The following is a 22278-nucleotide window of genomic DNA, read 5'->3' as shown; positions in this document are numbered from 1 at the left end:
TTGCTCTATGTTTCCATGAATTAAGGACTATTGATATTGCAGAAAGAGCTTTCATTGACATGTTCAAGTCTGGGTTCAAACTGACAGCTATCCATACTGTCAAGATGAGGCATACTGAAATCACAGAGAGCTCCCGTTCTCATTTTACAAACTCCTCAGATATATTTTTTTTGGAATTACAAGAAGACGTGCATTTTATATTTACGGTAGCAAAAATGTAAGAAAAAAAGATAATAAATAACATCATCAAACTGCAATAAAAAGTAACATAATAACTCACAATGAATTTTATCCCTCCATAAAATATCCATCTGCTTCCAGAATATAAAACGTCTTCTAAACCCAATCAAATGATACAAGCAATCTGCAGATCCTAAATTTTCAATTATAGGAGTAGTTTAATCTCGTTAGAAATAAAGTCAATTTTTACTTTCATGCACTTTCTGTGTGAATCTCACACCACCTCCTTCCTTTTTACTTAGCTAGATACTACCTATCTTTAGTGTTTTACTTCCCTCGAAGTTCCTTCCTGATGTAAATTAGCCATTTCATCATTGGAAAGGCACATTAAGAGATTAAGAGCACAAACCACTCTTTACTCCAACTCTGGATTTTAAAAGTTATGTCGCTTTGGGCAAGTTGTTTAACATCCCTATATCTCATTTTCCCATCCTTAGATGGAAATGATTATGCATTTTGTGTTTTTTTCTTTTCTTTTCTTTTCTATTCTTTTCTGAGGATTACACTACTTAAGGCACAAATGCTCTTAGAACAGTGCTTGGAAATGCATGCTGTGAGCTAGTAATAAATTATGTTCTACAGTACCCTGTATTTCCCTATCATGTCATTAAGCTCTCTATAATCACTGCTTGTTTAATTGTCCCTTTTCCTAGAAAGATTATAAATTCCTAGAATTCTGGCAGGACCTGTATCTCTTTTTATTTGCCACAATATTACCCATGGTTATCATAGCACCTAATACACAGTAAACAATCTATGTTTGTTGAAAGAATTAAATCCCTACTATGTTATAGGAACTGCTGTTGTAGCTCAAAACTTTTTTTTCCTTTTTGATTGATTCTGGATTTATTCAAATTGAAATTTCTGACTTAAGGATTTTAACAATAGCTCATCAACCAATTCTGTTAAAGAATTGTAGATTACCTCACACCACAAGTGAACGGCTATATCCCCAACTATTTTGTTGAATATCAAGTTTCTGTTGCATTGGTTTTTTCATCTTTGCTAGACATATGTATATGCCATCCTATGGCATATTTAATTATTTTTCCTTTCTTAAACCATCTCTCCATTCAGACTTATTATTATTATTTTTTAATTTCCTGCTTATTTCCTTCTTCCATAGGATCTTTTCATGGACTTAATCACTTTGAATACTCTATTCATTGAACTGATGTAATTTAAAAATATATATTTTGTAAATATTTTAAGAATAGAATATTGTTAAGGCATAAATTGGACTACCAAAAGTTTGGAATATTTTATAGTTCTACTATTATGGAAAAAACTTATTAATATTACAAAATTGAAATCCTCAATTTGTTTGGATAATTTGGTAACCCTACATAAGGTAAAGTTTTCTGTATTTGCCATAGAACTTTATGGTTTAAATATTTTTATAGATGTTTTCTTCTTGGGAACAATAATTCAATAAGCTTTTTGAAGCATGAAACACATAATTCTTTAATTTAAACTACATTAGGTTTACATTTTTGTTTCTCAGTTTTTGCAAACTTTGTATTTATTTATTTTTTAATAAATCTGTAAAATAACTTTTGGATTGATGTATAAGAAAGGTAGTGAAGCTAAAACTAACATTTTTGTATTTGAAATGGCTTGTTAGTTCTTAGAATTTGTGTCTTTTTTACTGCAGATTCTGTGTAGTTATTTTCTAATTGTGATGAATGAAGTTTTATTTTATAGCAAAATTTGTTCTGTACTGAGTCCAGAATTGTTTTTCAATCTATAACTAATTCATTGTATTTATTTTATTGTTTTATTATTTTATTATATGAGTGTTTTTATTTCAATATTTTCTTTCTGGTCTTTAACATATATATTTAATACCAGATATATAGACAGATAGATATAGATATATGTCTTTTTGTTGCATATAAGTTACTACAAACAGTGGCTTAAAACCAACATATATTTATTTTCTTACAGTTTCTGTGAGTCAATTGAATTGTGTGGGCAAGATTGAGCTTACCTTTTTCTTCAAAATCTCTCACAAGTTTGCATTCAGGGTATGAGCCAGGGCTGAGGTCTCATATGAAGATTCAGCTAGAAATGACCCATTTCTAAGTTCATTTTCATGATTGTTGCCAGGGATCAGTTCCTTCTGGGCTGTTGGACTGAGGGTCTTTGGCCAGAGGCCACCATGGTTTCTTACACATGGGTCTCCTCAACAGGATAATTTGCTTCATCAAAGCCAGCAAAAGAATCTACTGGCAAGATGAGTTACAATCTCTTGTAATATAATCACAGAAGTAGCATCCTATTATGTCTCCTGTATTCTATTGGTTTGAAGCAAGTTTCTAAGCCAGTCCAAATCTCAAAGGGAAGAGACTGCAAAAGAGTATGAATATCAGGAAGAGGGGATCACTGTGAGTCATTTAGAATCAACTTACTACAATGTTCTTTCTTCTCTCCTCCCCTTTATCCAAAATGGGGATTTCCAACAATGTGAATATATGGATCATCTTTTCTGAAATGGTTATAAATCCAAAGCAACATGTAAAACGCATAGTGAAGGTAGTAAGACTATTTTTGAAGTTCGAAATCATTACTAAATTGTTTTAAGATAAACTATTTTAGGAAAGTTACATGGCTTTAGGAAAATTACAGCCATAGAGTGGTGTTTCTTACTTTTAAAGATAGATATGTATTTTGGGGCACCTGGGTCAGTCAGTCAGTAGAGCATGTGACTCTTGATTTTGGGGTGGTGAGTTCAAGCTCCACATTGGTTGTAGAGATTACTTGAATAAATAATCTTTAAAAGAAAAAGAAATGTGGCATCTGGCTGGCTCAGTCAGTAGAGCATGCAACTTGAACTCAGGGTTGTAAATTTGAGTCCCACGTGGGGTATAGAGGTTACTTAAAAATTTTTTAAAAATTAAATAAAAAATTTAAAAATGGCTATGTATTTCAATGTGTCTATTTAATAAAAACCTTTATATTTCACAGAGCAAGTGATTGAATCCATACAGTATTATACATCTAAACTGAAAAGATTTCCTATCTAATATTTTATATTCCTTTGGTTGGTTTTAAATTGTTAGCTCCTAAACACTAAATTGTTCAAATGAACATAGAAAGAGAATATTACCCATTTATCAAAATGAACACTAATGCTAATGGCATATATTAAAATGTAAAGCGATGGATTAAAACTCTTATGGCTTTTCTGGATTTAGGGGAAAGCAGAGCATGAAGAGTTCAACTGGTCATACTATTCCAGTTTCATTAAACCCTCTTTTTTAAAAGTTATTTGGTTACAAATATGAATATGGGTAAGAATGGAAACAAATTACATTTAATCTATGAAGTTTATAATGCCCTTTACATTATTTTTTAAATTTCATAGTGGGACCTTATTTATCATAAAAGATAATAAGAAATAACTTAGTAATTTAATTTTTGAAGCCATTTTTGGCTATTTACAACTTCTATTCTCAGTAAGGGTAAATGTCATGTACTAGATTTAAAAAGGAGAAACTTCTTGACTGGTTATATTTTATTTTATTTTATTCTGCTTAACCTTTTATTCTAGGATTAAAAATATAAACATGTTGAAAGTAGGAAGAGGATTTTGTTTTGTTTTGGTTTTTTTGGGGAGTGAAATTTGAAGGTAGATGAAATTTAAATAATCTAAGTAGAAATAAGTAATACCATATTTTTCTTTACCTTTAAACTTTAAATCTAGAACTATATAATACTTAGCATGTCACATTGCAGAAAGGCATTTTTTTAAAAAACAGTTTTGATTTGTTTTATATTTCTAAGCCTTCTCTTAAAATTTAAAGTAATGAAACAGGTTCTATTTCTCAAAATATGTAGACTACACACCTTGCATAATTAAATCTACAAACTGCAATTTTATTAATTATGACCTTCATTAAATATGTATTTTGAGATACAACAAAAAATCATGAATAATCTGTACAGTATTTTAGTTATGCCACTTTACATTTTCACAGAAATTCACTTTTTGTCTAGCTCAGTTTACCTTATTGGACTGAGTTCATTCCCAGAGGCAAAAAGCAAGCTAAACCCTTCATTATAAGCCACAAAACTTTCATTTGGTTAAAAGGAGAAATACAGCCTAGGGTATAGAATATACATAACAGATGACATTTAAGACTTACTACTCAACCCTAATCAGATGTGGAATATCTTTGACCTTGGCTGTAGATTGGAGCCATGATTTTTCCAGCACACGTTAATTACATGATGGCATATGAATTGTGCATGGAATATGTGGATATAAAAATGCTCTATAGTAGTTTAAATATTTGCTTTCTCTTGTTTTATCTTTCCCATGCCTTTGCTATGCATTTTCACTATCTGAAATGGCGAGCCTTTTTCTGTAGAACTGCCAATTGGTATCAAACACTTGGCTTGGTAAAGGGTATAGACTCTGGAACCAGGCAGCTGTTTCACAGCATTCAGGGCCATCTTTGGAAGTTTATTTGACCTGTCTCACCATCAGTTTTCTCATCTGTAAAATAGAGATATCAAAATTAGTAAGTTCATAGAATTGTTGTAAGTCCTAAATGATTTAATGTCTGTAAAACATACACAACAATGGTTTGCATGATTATAAGTATTATATAAGAATTTGCTGTTAATTTTACCTGGTTCTTGAACTTTTGCTTATTCTGGAGATTTACTATATGTTTATTCTTCTGCCCTTGTTTTATAACTTATTCCCACAACATCTACAGTATCTCTAGTCTCTGCTATTGGCCAGTATTAACTTTTAATATATAATTTCTATATTTTTCTACCTCTAAACTGACGTTTTGACTCTGCCCTATTTCCATTCATGACCTGATATGTCACATGCAATGAAGTTATTCTTGTGGCTTACCTAACTAATGATCAACAGTGTTAGTGCAATACCAAGGATTTTTTACTCCACTAGATTCTGAAAGAATGCTCTATGGTAAGTAAGGAATGCTTTTTGGCTCAATAAGTATTGAAACTAAGACAGCTATGAAAATCATTTGCCTCGGTTCTTTAAACCTATGAGGAGAATATTCTGTGTGCACTTAAGAATAATGTGTATTCTGCTGCTATTGGGTTGAATGTTCTGTATATGACTATTAAGTTCATTTCATCTTTTGTGTTGTTCATATCTGCTGTTTTATTGCTTTTCTGTCTGGATGATCCATCCATTTTTGAAAAGTGGGATATCAAATTCTCCAACTACTATTGTACTGCTGTTTATTTCTCCCTTTGGATCTGCAATGTTTGGTTTATATAGTCAGGTGTTCTGTTGTTGGGTTTATATGTATTTTGTTTTATCTTCCTGTGGAATTGACCTTTTTATCATTATGATAGTTTTGACTTAAAGTTTGTTTTGTCTGAAATAGGTATAGCCATCCTGGCTCTTATTTGGTTACTGTTTGCATGGAATTTTATTTTGTCACTTCACTTCTAGCATATATGTGCTCTTAAATTGAACTGAGTCTCTTATAGATAGCACATATTTGGATGATTTTTTTTTATTAGCGTTAGGCATTCTGTATCTTTTTTTTTGGTGAGTTTAATGCATTTATATTTAAAGTAATTATCGATAGGTAAGGACATACAATTGCCATTTTGTTCATTGCTTTCTGTGTTTCGTTGTTCTTCTGTTCCTCTCTCCTCTTGCTGTCTTTCTTGTAGTTTGATAATTTTTGTAGTGATATCCTTTGATTCTTTTGTCTTTATATTTTCTGTGTCCACTGTAGATTTTTCATTGTGGTTACCCAGAGCCTTGTATAAAATTTTTTACAGTCATTCTTATAGTCATAACAGACTGTTTTAAGTTGATAACAACTTAACTTGAATTTCACACATGCGCGTGCACACACACACATACACACAACACACACACACTCTATGATTTTTACTCTCCATATACACATTTTATGTTACTGATGTCAGGATTTACTTCTTTAATGGTGAGTATCCATTTACAAATTTTTGTGGTTAGAGTTATTCTTAATAATGTTGTCTTTTATCCTGGGTTAAAATTGACTTATGTACCACCACTGCAGTATTACATTTTCTGAAGTTTTCTATATATTTACCATTACCAGTAAGATTTAAACTTGTGTAAGTTTTTATGTTACTGTTAGCATCCTTTTGTTTCCACTTGAAGAACTCCTTTTAGTATTTCTTGGAAGGCAGTTGTAGTGATGAACTTCCTCAGTTTTTGTTTGGGAAATTATTTCTCTCTCCCGCATTTCTGAAGGGCAGCTTTGCCAGTATAATATTCATAGAAGTTTTCTGTTTGTTTGTTTGTTTATGCTTTTGGAAATAGCATTTCACTTTCTTCCGGTCTATAACATATTTTTTGAGAAGTTTGCTGATGGCTTTATGGTAGTTTCCTTGGATATGACAAGTCACTTTTCAAAATTCTCTTTATCTTTGACTTTTGACAATTTAATTATAATGTATATCAGTGTAGGTTCAACCTATTTGGAATGTTTTGTGCTTTATGAGTTTGGATGTCTAGTTGCCTCTCCAGATTCAGGAAGTTTTCAGCCATTATTTCTTTGAATGAGCTTCCTGCTCCTTTGTCTTCTCCTTTTGGGAATTTTATAATGTGTATATTGATTTTTTTTGATGATGTATAATAAGTTCCTTAGGCTTTCTTCACTTTTTTTCTTTTTATTCCTCTGATTGTATAATTTCAAATGATTTGTCTTTGAGCTTGCTCATTCTTCTGCTTAATCAAATCTGCTGTTGAAGCTATCTATTGAATTTTTCAGTTAAATCACTGTATATTTCAACTCCAGAATTTTTGTTTGGTTCTTTTTTATGGTGCCATTTATTCTTGAACTACTCATTGTGCTCATGCAGTGTTTTCCTAATTAAGTTTAGTTGTTTGTCTTTTGTAGCTCACCGAACTTCCTTAAGATGATTATCTGGAATTACCTGCCAGGAAGTTTGTAGATCTCCATTTCTTTAAGGTTTGTTATTGGAGCTTTATTTTGTCCTTTGCTAATGTCATGTTTCCTTGATTCTTCATGATCCTTTCTTTCTTACTTTGGTGGATTTGAACAAATAGTCACCTCTTCCAGTCTTTATCACCTGGTTCTGTCAAAGTAAGCCCTTCACCAGTCAGCCTGGCTGGAGATTCTTGGTGGACCAGTGGATGGGATCTACTGGTGAGCCACCTGGACTGCTTCTGGGGTCTGTGGGTGAACCTGCTATTGGAGGCAGCAGGCCATCTGCTGAGATTCAGGGACTAATTATTGAAACCTCTTCTAATTTCCTTTTCTTAGCTACTCCTAGACATTATAGCTAATAATTCCTCAGTGGGTATGGCAGGACAAAGCAGGCTTCTCAGATATGAAAAGTCAAATGTCACTTTATTCTCTCTTTCCCCCACTTACCAACTAAGAGGGTCTTTCTTGGTGCTGCACTGTGCCAGTCTAGGTGAGGGGTGACATGGATAAAGTGAAACTATTCTTCTTAGTCTTTTGGAATGCTTCTTTTCTCATTTCGGTGCTCCACTGGGATGTTGTAACTTCTCTCCTGGATTCCAGAACCTTCATGAAGGTATTTTCATCCATGGATGGTTGTTAAATCAGTGTTTCTGTGGAGATAAGAGCTGAAACTTTCCTTTTCCCATTTTGCTGTCATTGCTACCATCTTGTGCCTTTTTGAAAACATTGTTTTTCTTTATCCTTATATATTATATCACAATTATCAGCATCTTTTCATGCTAAGCAAAACTTGCCACCATTAATTTTTAAATATTTGTCTTTTTTTGTCAAGGTTATCTTTCTTAGATGACCAAGTTTTACAAAGTATCTTAGATTGATTTTTCTTAGATTGATATCTTCTGAGCTTTCTAAGCTTTTTGTTCAAATTCTGTTTTTCATCTAATTATAGGCCCTTTGCCTTTTTCGGTATTGTTTTCCTAGTACCTGGCACTAGAGAACAAAAAACTACATTGAACTTAAATGAATTCATTTAGATTATTATGTGAGAAATCTTTTAAAATGAAAAGCTGATGTTGTTATTCCACTGTGTAAAATATTAAAACAATTTAATCAGTCAGTGTTGCCTACAAATTCATTATGTTGGCATAAAAGACTTTGCGAGCTGGCCCTGATTATTGCTCAAAGCTCCCCAATGATTTCCTCCTGGAAGTGTTGATAACCTTTCTTACCTCTTCTCAACCTGAATGACTATATTTGGTTTTCAAGACTCAGCTCAAATACTTATCTTCTTAATTCACCCAAGAGCTATTTTCTTTGTGCTAGCTGACCCTATTATAGTCACAGTTCTGTATACTGCCATTATTATATATCTGTGTCTCTCCCGAAGTGATCATTTATATAGGAAAGAGATTTAATTTCCTTAAATCTTATGTGTTGAAAACATAATCAGTGCTCAATAAATATTATGTGAGTAAATCAGGAATAAATGAATAAACTGATATGTTGGTAAGGTTTGACATCCTTAAGATAATATCTTCAATCCAAAATTCTAGGTGATTACATGTAAGAGACAAGGCAAATTTGGATGATTTTAAGAGGAATAAAAAGTCAATAATAATACTCTTAATTTCCATGTGAATTGAAAATATAGTAAAATTCAATTCAAATGTGAATTATTATGAAAATTATATTACATAAAACTTAAGTATGGATTATTACACTATAGCTTTCCCTTTCTTTTAGATACCAAGGAAAATGATGTAAAAAGAAATGATGCCTATTGAACACACAACTAAGCATGTTAATAGAAATGCCACTTTCAATAAAAAGTTTCTTAGTTTCTCACAGTTACACATTTTAAAGCTGCAAAGATAAACAAAATAATTCCATTTTCTTTAAATATAAAGAAATTATAAGTAGCCCCTTAATGTTAGCTTTTCAACCATCAATATCATTTAGAATCTGTACCTATTGTGTGGCGTGGTAAAAACTAAGTATTTTTTTAATAATTTTTATTTTGTATATTAGTCACCATAAGGTACATCCCCAGTTTTTGATGCAATGTTCCATGATTCATTATTTGCATATAATACCCAGTGCACCATGCAATATGTCCCCTCCTTAATACCCATCACCTGCCTATCCCAGTCCCCCACCTCCCTCCCCTCTGAAGCCCTCAGTTGTAAAAACTAAGTATTAACTGATATGTGTAAATAGAAGTTTCAGAAAACCAGAAAAGTTACTTTATTTTTTTTCAATAAAAAATTGCATATATTTAAGGTATACAACATGACCTGGGTATATATGTATGATTATAGCAAATGATTACTACAGTCAAGTTAGTTAACATATCTTCTTATAGTTGCCTTGTTTTTTTTAATTTTATTTTTATTTTTATTTTCTTGTGGTGAGAGGGACTAAGATCTACTTTCTTAGCAAATTTCCAGTATACAATACAGTTTTATTGATTATAGTCACCATGCTGTACATTAGATCTCTAGAATTTATTCATCCTACATAACTGAAAGTTTGTACACTATGACCAATATCTCTCCATTTCCCCACTTTCTACCCCTAGTAATAACCTGAAGAGTTATTTTAGTATATGGATTGTGACCTTAGTCTACTGCTTTTCTTTGTTAGTATTATTGATCAGCATGTAAGATGCAAAACTGTAAAGCTTTTAGAAGATAATATAGGAGAAAAACCAAATGACATTGGGTATGATGATGGATTTTTAGATACAATACCAAAGGCATCACTCATTAAAAAAATAATTGATAGGCTGGACTTCATTAAAATTAAACTTTGCAAAGGACAATGCCAAAATAATGAGAAGACAAACCACAGATTGGGAAAAAATTGCAAAAGATATGCCTAATAAAGGACTATTGTCTAAAATATAAAAATAACTCTGACAACTCAATAATAAGAACATAAAGAACTCAATTAAAAAATGAGCAGAAGACCTGAGCAGACACTTCACTGAAAAAGATATGTAGATGGCAAGTAAGTGTGTAAAAAGATGTTCAACATCTTATGTTATTGGGGAATGGCAAATTAAAGCAATAATAAGGTACCACCACACAACTATTAGAATGGCTGAAATAAAACACTGTGAACACCAAATGCTGACAAAAATGTAGACCAACAGGATATTCCTTAATTGCTAGAGGGAAGGCAAAATGGTACTACCACTTTGGAAGACAGTTTAGTAGTTTCTTACAGGACGAAAGATACTCTCAACACATAATCCAGTAATTGTAATTTGTGGTATTTACTGAAATGAATTGAAAAGCTATGTTCATACAACAAACTGTATACAGATATTTAGAGTGGCTTCATATATAATTTACAAAATTTAGAAGCAACCAAGATGTCCGTCAGTAGGTAAATGGATAAATAAACCATGGTATACCCAGACAATGGGATCCCTGATTCTTATATCTTAAGCTTGTATTTAATATAAATCTTTTGTGTTTAGTTACCCCATTGTTGATTACAACTCTCTACTGTTTTCCCAAAAGTTTATTGTTACTGCATCATATTTTTAGGTAGTGTTTTACTTAATTCCTATAGTTCATTTGGACTTCCTGGCTTCCATGAGCCCAATTCAGTTAATCGATTTTTTTTTTTAAATATCATTGTCATCTCTTTCAGGAATCTAGACCAAATTATTTATCTTATATTGAACATTATGTTAACTTTTTTGTTTTTTTTTTTTTGTTATTTAATGTGAACTAAAATAATGATGCATTTTTTTCTGTTAACTATGTGTAAACCTGGAGCATATGAAATACAAAATAACTCATTCAAAATAAAAAGTAAAAAAAAATAGTTTGATTTTCAAAGCAAGTCTTAAAAACTGACTTTCAAAACAAAAACTGAGCAGTTGATTTATTTTTTGTGTTCCTTTCATTTCAAAAACATTACTTTGATCATTAGTAGAGATCTTTGAAACTCAGAGTGCAGAATTTAACCAAAAATTATAGAATGGGGAAAGAATAGGATAGATAGAACTACTTTCTTACTATATAGAGAACATACTTAAAAACAATTCTTCATTGGCTGTAAAATAAGTTAAAAGTAATTTTTGCTCTTCCATTTATCCATCAACCAAGAGGGCTCACTCAAATGTCATGCAAAAGTGGGAGATCTCCCCACACCGATTACTTGTCCACCTATGTTTCTATCTACACTGAGAGGTTAGTTGGAGGTTTCTAAATGTGCCATGTTTTGTCTTGTCAGACATCCTGCTTTCTGGTCAGTACTTTCTTATATAACTACTGTTTTCTTTAAGTCTTCTTTTTTTCTCTTCTCTTCACATTACTATGTCTGGTTAAAAAAAAAAAGGAAGCAAAAAGTAAACATGCATATAGTTTAAAAAAGTAAGTACCAAAAGCAATAATAAACAGAAGTCTGTTGTCAAATTTCCCCATGCTGGGAAATAAACAGATATAACAATTTATTTTCTCTCCTTGCTTACCTCAATAATGTTAAATAGTATGCTTACTTCACTATGCCTTGCATTAATTCTAGACATCGTCTATTAACTCTCAGCTATGAAAGATGAAGCTCTGAACCCCTTACATTATTTCCTATATCCTTCCATCAACTTCCCTTTACAACTATTAACTTCTTAGTTATCCAGCATCATTTAATTCATCTTTATATAAATATTAAGATATTAACAATACTATTCTTGTCTCTACCTCTACTCCTCCCTTTTATTTCCCAACTTTTGCAATTATATCTTTACTTCCACATCATCCAAGTTAAAACACTTATGCTCTGGCAATATTTTTGTCTTCAGTGTGTTATGTTAAGGTTAATTCTAAAAAGTGAAAAGCAAAAAATATTTACAGAAGATATTTATTTTTGTTTGTATTTATTAACTTTACTGCAGAACAGGTAGTGTACTAAGGTGGTTTTTTTCTCTATATGTTCAATGTCTCTATTCCTATCATTCTATGTATAATATTCACAATTTTTCAGTTAAATGTATTCTTTCTAAATTCCATCAGTTATTGTAATCATTACATATTTTACCTTGCCTCAGATATGTTTTTTTGTAACTTTCTTGTATGCTACCTCTACAGTTTCTCCAGAATGCCCTATTGTTTTTCTTTTTTATTGCAAAAAATATACAGCTTATTTTTAGTATATCACTCATATTTTCAGTGTCTCCTCATACTGATTGTTAAAAATGGCTCTTCTCACAATAATCAACATCTCTATTTTCCAAATAGCTGAAAATTAATGCTCCACAAAGACTAGGCAGAGTAGTAGTGTAGGACAGAGGTAACTCATTGCCTCCTGAGAGGTAAATGACCTCAATTTATATTTCTATGGTTGGAAATTAGAGAAGAAACTGGGTTTCAAGTCCCAGTAGGGATTTTGATATTCCATAGTTCGCATGTTCAGGTTTTTATAGAACCCATCAGTCAGAGTCAAATATCTTGTTTCTGTTCATTAGGTGAAAGTATCTGAGATGACTGAAATTAAATGAGGAGTTACACATATCAACTTGCCCTATTGTATAAATCTGACTGAAATTAAATGAGGAGTTACACATATCAACTTGCCCTATTGTATAAATCTGATAACAATATTTGACCTTAGGATCACTGTATTTGACTCTAATCATGAAAGCATTTACCATTGGCTACTAAAATGAGTTTCCAAATTTCTGTGGATTAACCAAATGCAAGATTTTATCTTAATTTTTTTTTCTGGATTTAACTGTCTGATGCTAGTGAAGAATCTTTCCTGAGAACTTTCATCTAGTAGTTATTCTGGACTCTAGTATCTTTCTACTGTGTGGCTTTGACATCTGAAATCCTTTACTTGTAGTCATGACGGTGAGGTTAGGTTCCTAGCCAAGGCTCTTACAGGAAATTTTAGGGACTGAATCAAGTAGGGTATACACTACTCTCCACATTCTATTGCCCAGAACTAGTCACAGGGTACCAATTTAATTACATAGAATTGTGGAGAATATAGTTCCTCTATGTGAAATAAATTAAGGAACGAGATTGGTGAGAATCTATACAGCCATGTTACCAAAACTCCACACATCTTGATTATTGCTAAACGTCATGCTGGGACGTTTCCTCACCCCCAACCCCTGATGATCAGTAATGTAATTAACAAAAATGGTGTATGGGAATTAGTTGACAGATAATGAAAAATGGGAAAATGAACATTATTATAAAGACTCAAAGTCTAAAAATGCTTTATTATAGAAAACAAACAAAAATGTTAGAATATCATTTGCAAATCTCAACAGAATACCATGTGATATAGCCTTTATCAGACAAGAGCAAAAAAACATAAAAAAACCTTTATGACTTGGCAAGGATAAAAAATATTTTATTTACTCTTTTGTCTAATTACATTTTATTTTCCATTTTCTTTTTCTTTTAATGCATTGGTATAATTGACTACTTTCTTTTTGTTTGGATTTCTCTGAATTTAGAGACATTCTTGTTGGAGCATGTAGGTGCCAATCAAATAGCTGTTCTTTGTATGCTACTTGCTAAACTACAGGTAACTCAGCCAAGAAGTAGGTTAAATGATGTTTAGGTGAGTTTTCATTACTCAAGAGAGTCATGTAACTGGATAAAAATCTGCTCTCAAATGTAATAGAACATTATTTATTCTGGTGTATAAGCATGTAAACATGACAAAGTGAAGCTGTTAAAACAATGAAATATTATCCCTCTAAATATTTTGAGCACAATTTAGTATTTTAGAGCATTAGGCTTACTCTTAAGAGTACCTGATTTTTTCATATATATCTTTTAGCTTTTCCTCCTCTCTCATGGTTCCTGCTTTAGGGAACTTCAATGTTCCTTTATTTACTAATGGTGACACCTATGATTAATGAAAGCTTATCATCTGAGATAGTTTGCTCCCACTGGAATTCCCGCAATATTATAGAGCCTATACATACTTTATGATATGTATTATTTTAACATGGGGATTCAACTAAAGTAATATTTTTTTTATGAATTATGCAGCAAGACATTCACTCTGTAACATGGAGTCTGCCAAGAGATGATACCACCACAGAAGGAATTTAGGAAAATTCTTGTGTTCTCATATTTCTACTGCAGATCCTTTGCCAGAGAAAGTGTGGTAGTGCAAGGGATCAAAGAACAAGAGTGAGAGGAAGAGCAAGTGAGAGAGGAAAGAGGAATTAATTTTAACATAGAAAAACCTTAAAAAAATAAGATAGGCAATTTTTTTATGGCATGAAGTGTTTTTAAACTAGTGTCCTGATCTTAAATTTCAAAATGCAGGTTAAATTTTAATTATATCTAGGCATATTCACTCCCAGAACTCAGATATATTTTTTTCACTTCTTAGATTTCTTACTTAGTAATATAATAGAGCACACGTGAAGAGAATTCATGAGGTTTTCTTTCAAAAATGTATTGGGAAATTATATTTTGTATGTTCATAACTTTCCAAATAATGTTATTCCATTATGTTAATTGATCTTTTTTTTAAAAAAATTTTATTTATTTATTTGACAGGGAGAGAGACAGCCAGTGAGAGAGGGAACACAAGCAGGGGGAGTGGGAGAGGAAGAAGCAGGCTCCCAGCGGAGGAGCCTGATGTGAGGCTCGATCCCAGAACGCCAGGATCATGCCCTGAGTTGAAGGCAGACGCTTAACAACTGAGCCACCCAGGCGCCCCAACTGATCTTAAAAATATTATTAAAAATAGGTGCTAAATATGACCATCATTCACAAATTTTGATCAACAAAAGAAGCATAATGTAGATGCCTACTATTTGAGTTTTAAATTATTATATAAAGTAATAAAATTAGAAAAATAGCAATAATCTATTTAAAAGCAGAATGTTGTTCTGAATAAAAGTCCATACATAATCATTTAGTAGAGAATACCAGTGTTATTTTTGTTCACAGCTTTTACATCTTCAAACTATATTTTCATTGCTCTCTTCTTACTTGAGAAATATCATGCAATTCAAAGAAGGATTTTTATCTTAGCCTGGGTTCCCTAGAAAACAAAGCATTTAATTGCTATTATTTTAGTAGGTAGTGCAATCCCAGGGAACAGAAGTGAGAGACAGGAAAGTAAAGTAAGTTAGAGAATACTTTAATGATCTGGTTACTGCTAAATGATTTGTTTTAGTCCCTTAGGATCCACCTATAGAATTCAAATATACTGTTTCTCAGTTTATATAGGCCTGACTATCATGGGGTGAGAAAGGCAGAAGAACTTAACCATAGTTTCCCATCTCCCATAATAAAAGTGTTGCTCCATTGGGTGTTAGCACAAGACTATTTTTAGGTTGTGCATATGTGAAAACCAAGCAGAGTCCCATGGAGTCATTCTTAGGAAATCCCCTGGGTAGAAAATGAAAGCATGAGTCAAGGAATTGTAAGGTTGTCCTTGAATGGAGTATGTGAGATGCTACACAGGTCAAATCACTATAGTGGCAGCTACAATAAACAACTGGTAAGGCCTGGAAGATCTGAAGTAGTGAATGGGAATTGTGAGTGGGAAGAATGATATGTTCCAACTCTAGAACCACAGAGATACACTAATGCTTTTCATATCTGGCTTTCATACTGCAACATAGAGTCTCCATAATTGTGAGGACAATATACTTTCATTTCCTTTCTGAGCAGAACAGGGGAGTCTCCCTTAAGGTCTTAGCTTGCCTCAAACTGAAAGATTTAAAGAATAAGGATCTGTGAAGCAAGCTACAGCCTCAGCTTCTTCATCCGGTCTGTCCTGATACTGTTATCAATATTCATTGTCCCTCTATTCTATTGCTGTTCTACATTTCCCTCACTCTTAGCCAGTACTTTGGCTAGTCTTCCTGCTTTACTAGTGGAGTGACCCCAGACCTTTATTCTTGAGAGGTCTAAAACTTTAGTAACCTTGCCTTTGTCAGGCCATAGTTGCTGCCATTCCCATATACTGGTTCAGTGGGACAAGCAGAGCAGGCAGAGTTGCCCAGACCCCCTGGGCTCCAGGCAGACTCCTCCTTACTTTTACTGTCCTGTCTCCAGAACAGCAAGCCTAGTGCCTCATAGTAACATGACCACTAGCTTACTGTCACAAGGGACCCAAAGTGAATTAGTAATATTTACAGCTTCATGCTCAGAGGGATCCTTATAATCCTTGTTGGAAGTATTTCTCCCTTAGTAACTAGGCCTTTAAAATAGCAAAGTCTGAGTTGGTGAGAATAGTGGGCTCATAACTTATGCAAGGACGCTGGAAGTTAAGGTAGAAGAAATCAATCCTACTGAACCCCTTGTTTCTGAGACCCAATATGTTACAGGAGCTATATTAATCAATGATTGAGCAGATATAGATATCCAAAAGGACAGCATTTTAATTTTGATGGGTATTTCCTCTGAGATGGCATCCTAACTTAGGCTTTTGAAGGCTAATTTACTATTAGGCTGGCTGTCTTAATGAAGAACATAGTATTACCAGTGTATTCTGTGTTCCTGTGCTTGTGGTAATAGCTACTTTCTTAGAAAATAGGCTCTTTGTTCTAAGGCAATGTCATGTGGATTTACATATCAGTAGGTTAGGTATTTTGTAAGCTTTTGTGTGGTCATGCAAGCAGAGGCACCCCAGGCAGGAAAGAGAAATCCATATTCTGAATAAATACTGAAGCTGATAAAGATAAACATTTGTACCTTCCAGGGTAGAAGTCCTGTGTAACCAATTTGAGACCTGAGCTCTTCAAGGAATTGTGCCATACTGAAGGCTCATTTTTGGTCTCTGTTGTTGGCAAGTCTTATATGCAGCAGTGACAGTATCTCCACCATCTTCATTGAGAGGTTCACTCATTCCTTTTGGGGTCAGGTTATCCCTGCCACCATGGTCACTCTGTTCTTAGACCCATCATGCAAACATGAGGATTAGCTGGTTACAGATTGAAGTTGGCTGACATCTATGGAATGGGTCATGTTCATTCATTGTTGAAAGTCTTCTCTCTGAATAACTCTCTCTGATGAGCATTACTGTGAAAAGCAAATATCTACCTGTTTTGTGATCACACCTATAGGTACATAAATTTTCTTTTCTATATACCTCTTTGATCCCAATCCTTCATTCTTGTTTTCTTCAGGGATCTAAACTGGTAGAGCATTCTTCATTACTCAGGAATCCATGTTTATACCTACTTCAGCTATTTATTTTTTTTCCTCTGGCTTCTTTTGATGATTAATATAACATATATACATATATTATAAATCTTTAGAAAATATATGCCTCTAAGGAAAGTAATTAGTGCTATAGAGATGTGAGAGAGCCCAGTTTTTAAATCTTTTCCAGTCTTTTTGTTTATATGTTTAGTTACATAGTTGATGATATATGAATTGAGTAAAGATATCTAAGGCAGTTAGGTTTGTTTCCTCCTTTTGGAAGACAAAATAGTTTAAAGAATGTGATCACGTTCAAAGTTAGTTTAAGTCACTGGTTCAAAATGAAGTCAGAGCAATGATAATGATAATGATAATCTTAGTAAACTTGAGCATTGTATAGAGTACTCTCATTTGGGCTCACTTGATATGTTAAACCAACAACCTTGCTAAATAACATTATTAATATTCGATTTTATAGACAATGTTATTAAGTATCAATAGTCTTTCACCTTTTGCTGTTACTAACAATCACACCAACCAATGTTGTCTAACTCCAAAAAGGGGCCCTTGAAAATATATTATCATGAATTTATGCATTCAGTTAAAAATTTTGATGGAGAAAAGCACCAGAGATACAGTAGTAACTCAAAATCTTGTTCTAGTGAGATTAAGAATAAGCTAATTAGTATATAATATATTATCAGTAAAAATGAGCACTGAAAAGAAAATTAAGGCAGGGTAAAGGGATAACCAATGAGAAAGGAGGGTAATTGGGATTTTCAGGGAAGTTACCTCTGAGGAAATGAAATTTGAAGAAATATTTGGCCTATATATTTTTTAACAAATATGGAGATAAAAGATTCACTTTCCTCATATATATGACCTATACCTCTCATTATTGTGATCATGGATTATAATACAATATTTAAATTCCATAAGATTTCAGTAACATTTATTAAATATACCAAAATTCAAAAAAAAATCTGTATGACTACATTAAATTTTATACTCATTCTGGTATTGCTGCCCATGGATTCCTTACACGAGACTTATTACAGGTCATTTATTACAGGAAAAAAAAATATTGCAGGAAGTTATTTCCCCCAAAATTAAAATCTATAGAGATGCTTACACATTAACTTAATTTACATGTAACACCATTCTGAGACGTTTAAGTCAAAGCTTTAGAGTTCTCCCCTGGAACTGATGAGACTTACTCTGTAAGATTCTATCAAATTTAGAAATAATCAACTCCATATGGCAAACCAAATACTAAATGAAGTGCTTCTTAATCTTTACAGGAATCTGTGTGCTTAGTATTTAAGGTTTAACTCCAAAATAATGGAATTGTAGTACCCCTTGCTTTCCTGCCAGGCTATATCATGCTAGCAGAACTTAAATAAATTTAATCCTAAAATATACCCATTTATCTAACATATTTAATGACAATGCTAAATCCTTTGAATTGTATACCTTTTATCTTAATTAGAATAAATAATTGCTTCACAATACACTGACATTCTTTAGATCTTGAGTTTAAAAGGTGAAGAAAATCTTGTTACTTTCTGGTAATAGGATCTAAAAAGCTGATGTAACTTTAATAGCCTAAAGAAGGACACTTCAGGGTTTCTGAAAAAAAAAAAAAGTCTGTGGAAAATGGAAGTTTTATACAAATGTTTCCCATCTGTTATCCTGAGGTAGTCTGTGAGAATTAGGTTACCACAGATGACTACGGTGAAGTCACATACTTTCTTTTATGACCAAAACAAATGCAGGCTAACAGAGTTGATGGGCCTGTTCCCACTCCCAACACCAGGTAAAGGTGTTACTTAATTTTCCAGAATTTTGTGTCTATCTTTTTTTCCCCATGATATTCATCTCAACATTAGGGAATATGAAATGTAAATAAAAGCCAATTTTTAAGACTGAAAAAATGAATACCTAATAAATTTTTCACACATTTAAAAAAGATGTCAGGTGCTGCTTGTATTAGATGTTTATAACTAATTCTAATTAGTACAAAGATAAACATTTTTCAACTTAAAATCTTACAGGGATGATAAAAATATAAAATGATTGATTCAGGTTCTTTGTATATTAAAATGATCATACATGTGATATATAATATAATATAATATAATTCCTTTATTGAAATCATGTCTTCATATGTTTCATATATACTATACATAGGCCATTTGTTATGTACCTTTCTCATGAGATATGGTGTTTTCTGGATTTAGCAAATTCTGTATGTCTCATTCCCCTAGCACATTAGAGAGAAGGATAACAGCCAGTACATAAAGACCGTGTTATATTTTGCTATGCTATGTTATATTTTATCCTGAAGGCAAGAAAAGATTTCTAGGAGTAGAGCTAGTCAATTAATCCTTTAGAAACAACATTCTGAGAGCAGGGTGGGGGATGAATTGGAGAAGGGGTAGTATTTCAATTCTAGGAAGCAATTAAAAAGATAATGTATCAATCTAGGAGAGAAGTAACACAGGCTTGATTTTTAGTAGTAAGAAGTGTGGCGGGAGATTTGAGAGAGAATAAGAAGACAAAACTGATAGGATTTGGTGAATATATTGGGAGAATGCAAAAGAAGACTGAGTTTAGTTTTACCGTATTAAGAGAGCCTGTGGACTAAAACTCCCTTTACCGAGATGGGGAATGCATGAGGAGGAAGAACAATGTGAAAGAAGGTAAGAGTTTTCCTTTAGCTATGTTAGCTTGAAATGTCTGTAGTATATCTAAGCATAAATATTTTGGAAGCTATTTAGTATTTCAGACTACAAATAGACTGAGATAGAGATTTAGTTGTCAGTTATTTATATATGCTTACTAAATCACAATAGAAATGTGCACACAGGAATTTTTTGAGAGAGAAAAAAAAAGAGGACTGAAGTCAAACTCTGTGAGTTAACATTTAAGGAATGTATAGCAGGCTAAGAACCCATAAAAATGATTTCTAAAAGTGGTCACAAGGTATTGTATAAAAGGTAGGATTTGACTCCCAATAAATCAAAGGAGGAGAGTGTTTCTTTTCATCTTTTCATTCCTTTTTTTTTAAGATTTTATTTATTTATTTATTTGGGAGCAAACAAGCAGGAGACAGGGGCAGAGCGGAGAGAGAGAGACAGAGAAGCAGACTCCCTGCAAGGAGGATGATGTGGGGTTCGATCCCAAGACCCTGGGATCATGACCTGAGCTGAAGGCAGTTGCTTAACCAACTGAGCCACTCAGGCATCCTTCAACTTCTCATTCGTAGTATTTAGTATTTTACTTGACACGTTAAAAGTTCATTATTATGTCTGTAAAGAAGAAATTCAGTTTCAACGGTCAAGTCTTACTCAATGGAAATTTCCTATGAGGTATACAGGGACAGGGAGTGAATTAGCATTTGCAAAGACATAAAGATAATTCTACAGATTTGACTAATGGCTGACTAATAAAAATCAGAGGAAGTAAAATGCAAGCATTAAACACATTCTGCCTATCTATGTGCAATCATACAGGATACTCCGGATAAGATATTTGAATGATGGATTTACAGCAATCTCTGTGAAGTTGTTGGAAAAATGTCATAAATAATTGAGACTAGATGTAATGAAAGCACTTCCTGTTTATCAATAATAACTGTGGATTTAATGTATATTTATGCTGTCTGAATTCAAAACAAGAACCTTAAATTAAAAAAAAAAAGAACCTTAAATTTAGACCCTGTTAATCACAATTAAAAGAAGAAAACAGGGATGCTTGGGTGGCTCAGTCTGTTAAGCATCCTTGGGTCAGGTCATGATCCCAGGATCCTGGGATTAAGTCCTGCATTGGGATCCTTGCTCAGCGAGGAGCCCGCTTCTCCCTCTGCTTGCTGCTCCCTCTGCTTGTTCTCTCTCCCTCTCTCTCTCTCTCTGACAAATAAATAAATAAAATCTTTAAAAAAGAAGTAGAAGAAGAAGAAAACAAAGAAGAAACAAAATGCAGTGATTAAATATATCGGGTTTGTAGGCCAGAATTTAAATATAGATTCCAACACTTCCTAATTGTTTGATTTTGGTATTTTACCCTCATGGCGTTCAATTTATTCATCTACAAATGTGAATGATAGGCGTATCTACATCACAGACATGAAGAAAGAAAAAGAAAATATTTGTAAAATATCTCACATAAAACATGGCACATGAAGCACTCAAAAAACAGTAAGATATACCAATAATTAGACACACACTAGAAGAGTATAGCAATCTCAGATAGGAAAGCATTACTTGATCCTGGTCAATTAGTTTTTATGGAAACTGGTTATCTTTTTTTTTTATACTAATTTGTTATTTATTATTATTTTTTTAATGTTTTTTTTATTATATTATGTTAGTCACCATACAGTACATCCCTGGTTTCTGATGCAAAGTTCGATGATTCATTAGTTGCATATAACACCCAGTGCACCATGCCATACGTGCCCTCCTTACTACCCACCACCGGTCTATCCCATTCCCCCATCTCCCTCCCCTCTGAAGCCCTCAGTTTGTTTCTCAGAGTCCATAGTCTCTCATGCTTCATTCCCCCTTCTGATTACCCCCCTTTCTTTTTTTTTTTTTTTAAAGATTTTATTTATTTATGTAAGGCTCGATGATTCATTAGTTGTGTATAACACCCAGTGCACCATGCAATACGTGCCCTCCTTACTACCCATCACCAGTCTATCCCATTCCCCCACCCCCCTCCCCTCTGAAGTCCTCAGTTTGTTTCTCATAGTCCATAGTCTCTCATGTTTCATTCCCCCTTCTTCTTACCCCCCTTTCTTTATCCCTTTCTTCCCCTACTGATCTTCCTAGTTCTTCTGTTCTATAGATGAGAGAAACCATATGATAGCTGTCTTTCTCTGCTTGACTTATTTCACTTAGCATTATCTCCTCCAGTGCCGTCCATGTTGCAGCAAATGTTGAGAAATC

This window comes from Ursus maritimus, unplaced genomic scaffold (genome assembly GCF_017311325.1).
Source record: "Ursus maritimus isolate PB19 unplaced genomic scaffold, ASM1731132v1 scaffold_16, whole genome shotgun sequence".
Classification (NCBI taxonomy): Eukaryota; Metazoa; Chordata; class Mammalia; order Carnivora; family Ursidae; genus Ursus; species Ursus maritimus.
The sequence above is the reverse complement of the archived record's forward strand: the minus strand, read 5'-3'. Positions refer to the sequence as shown.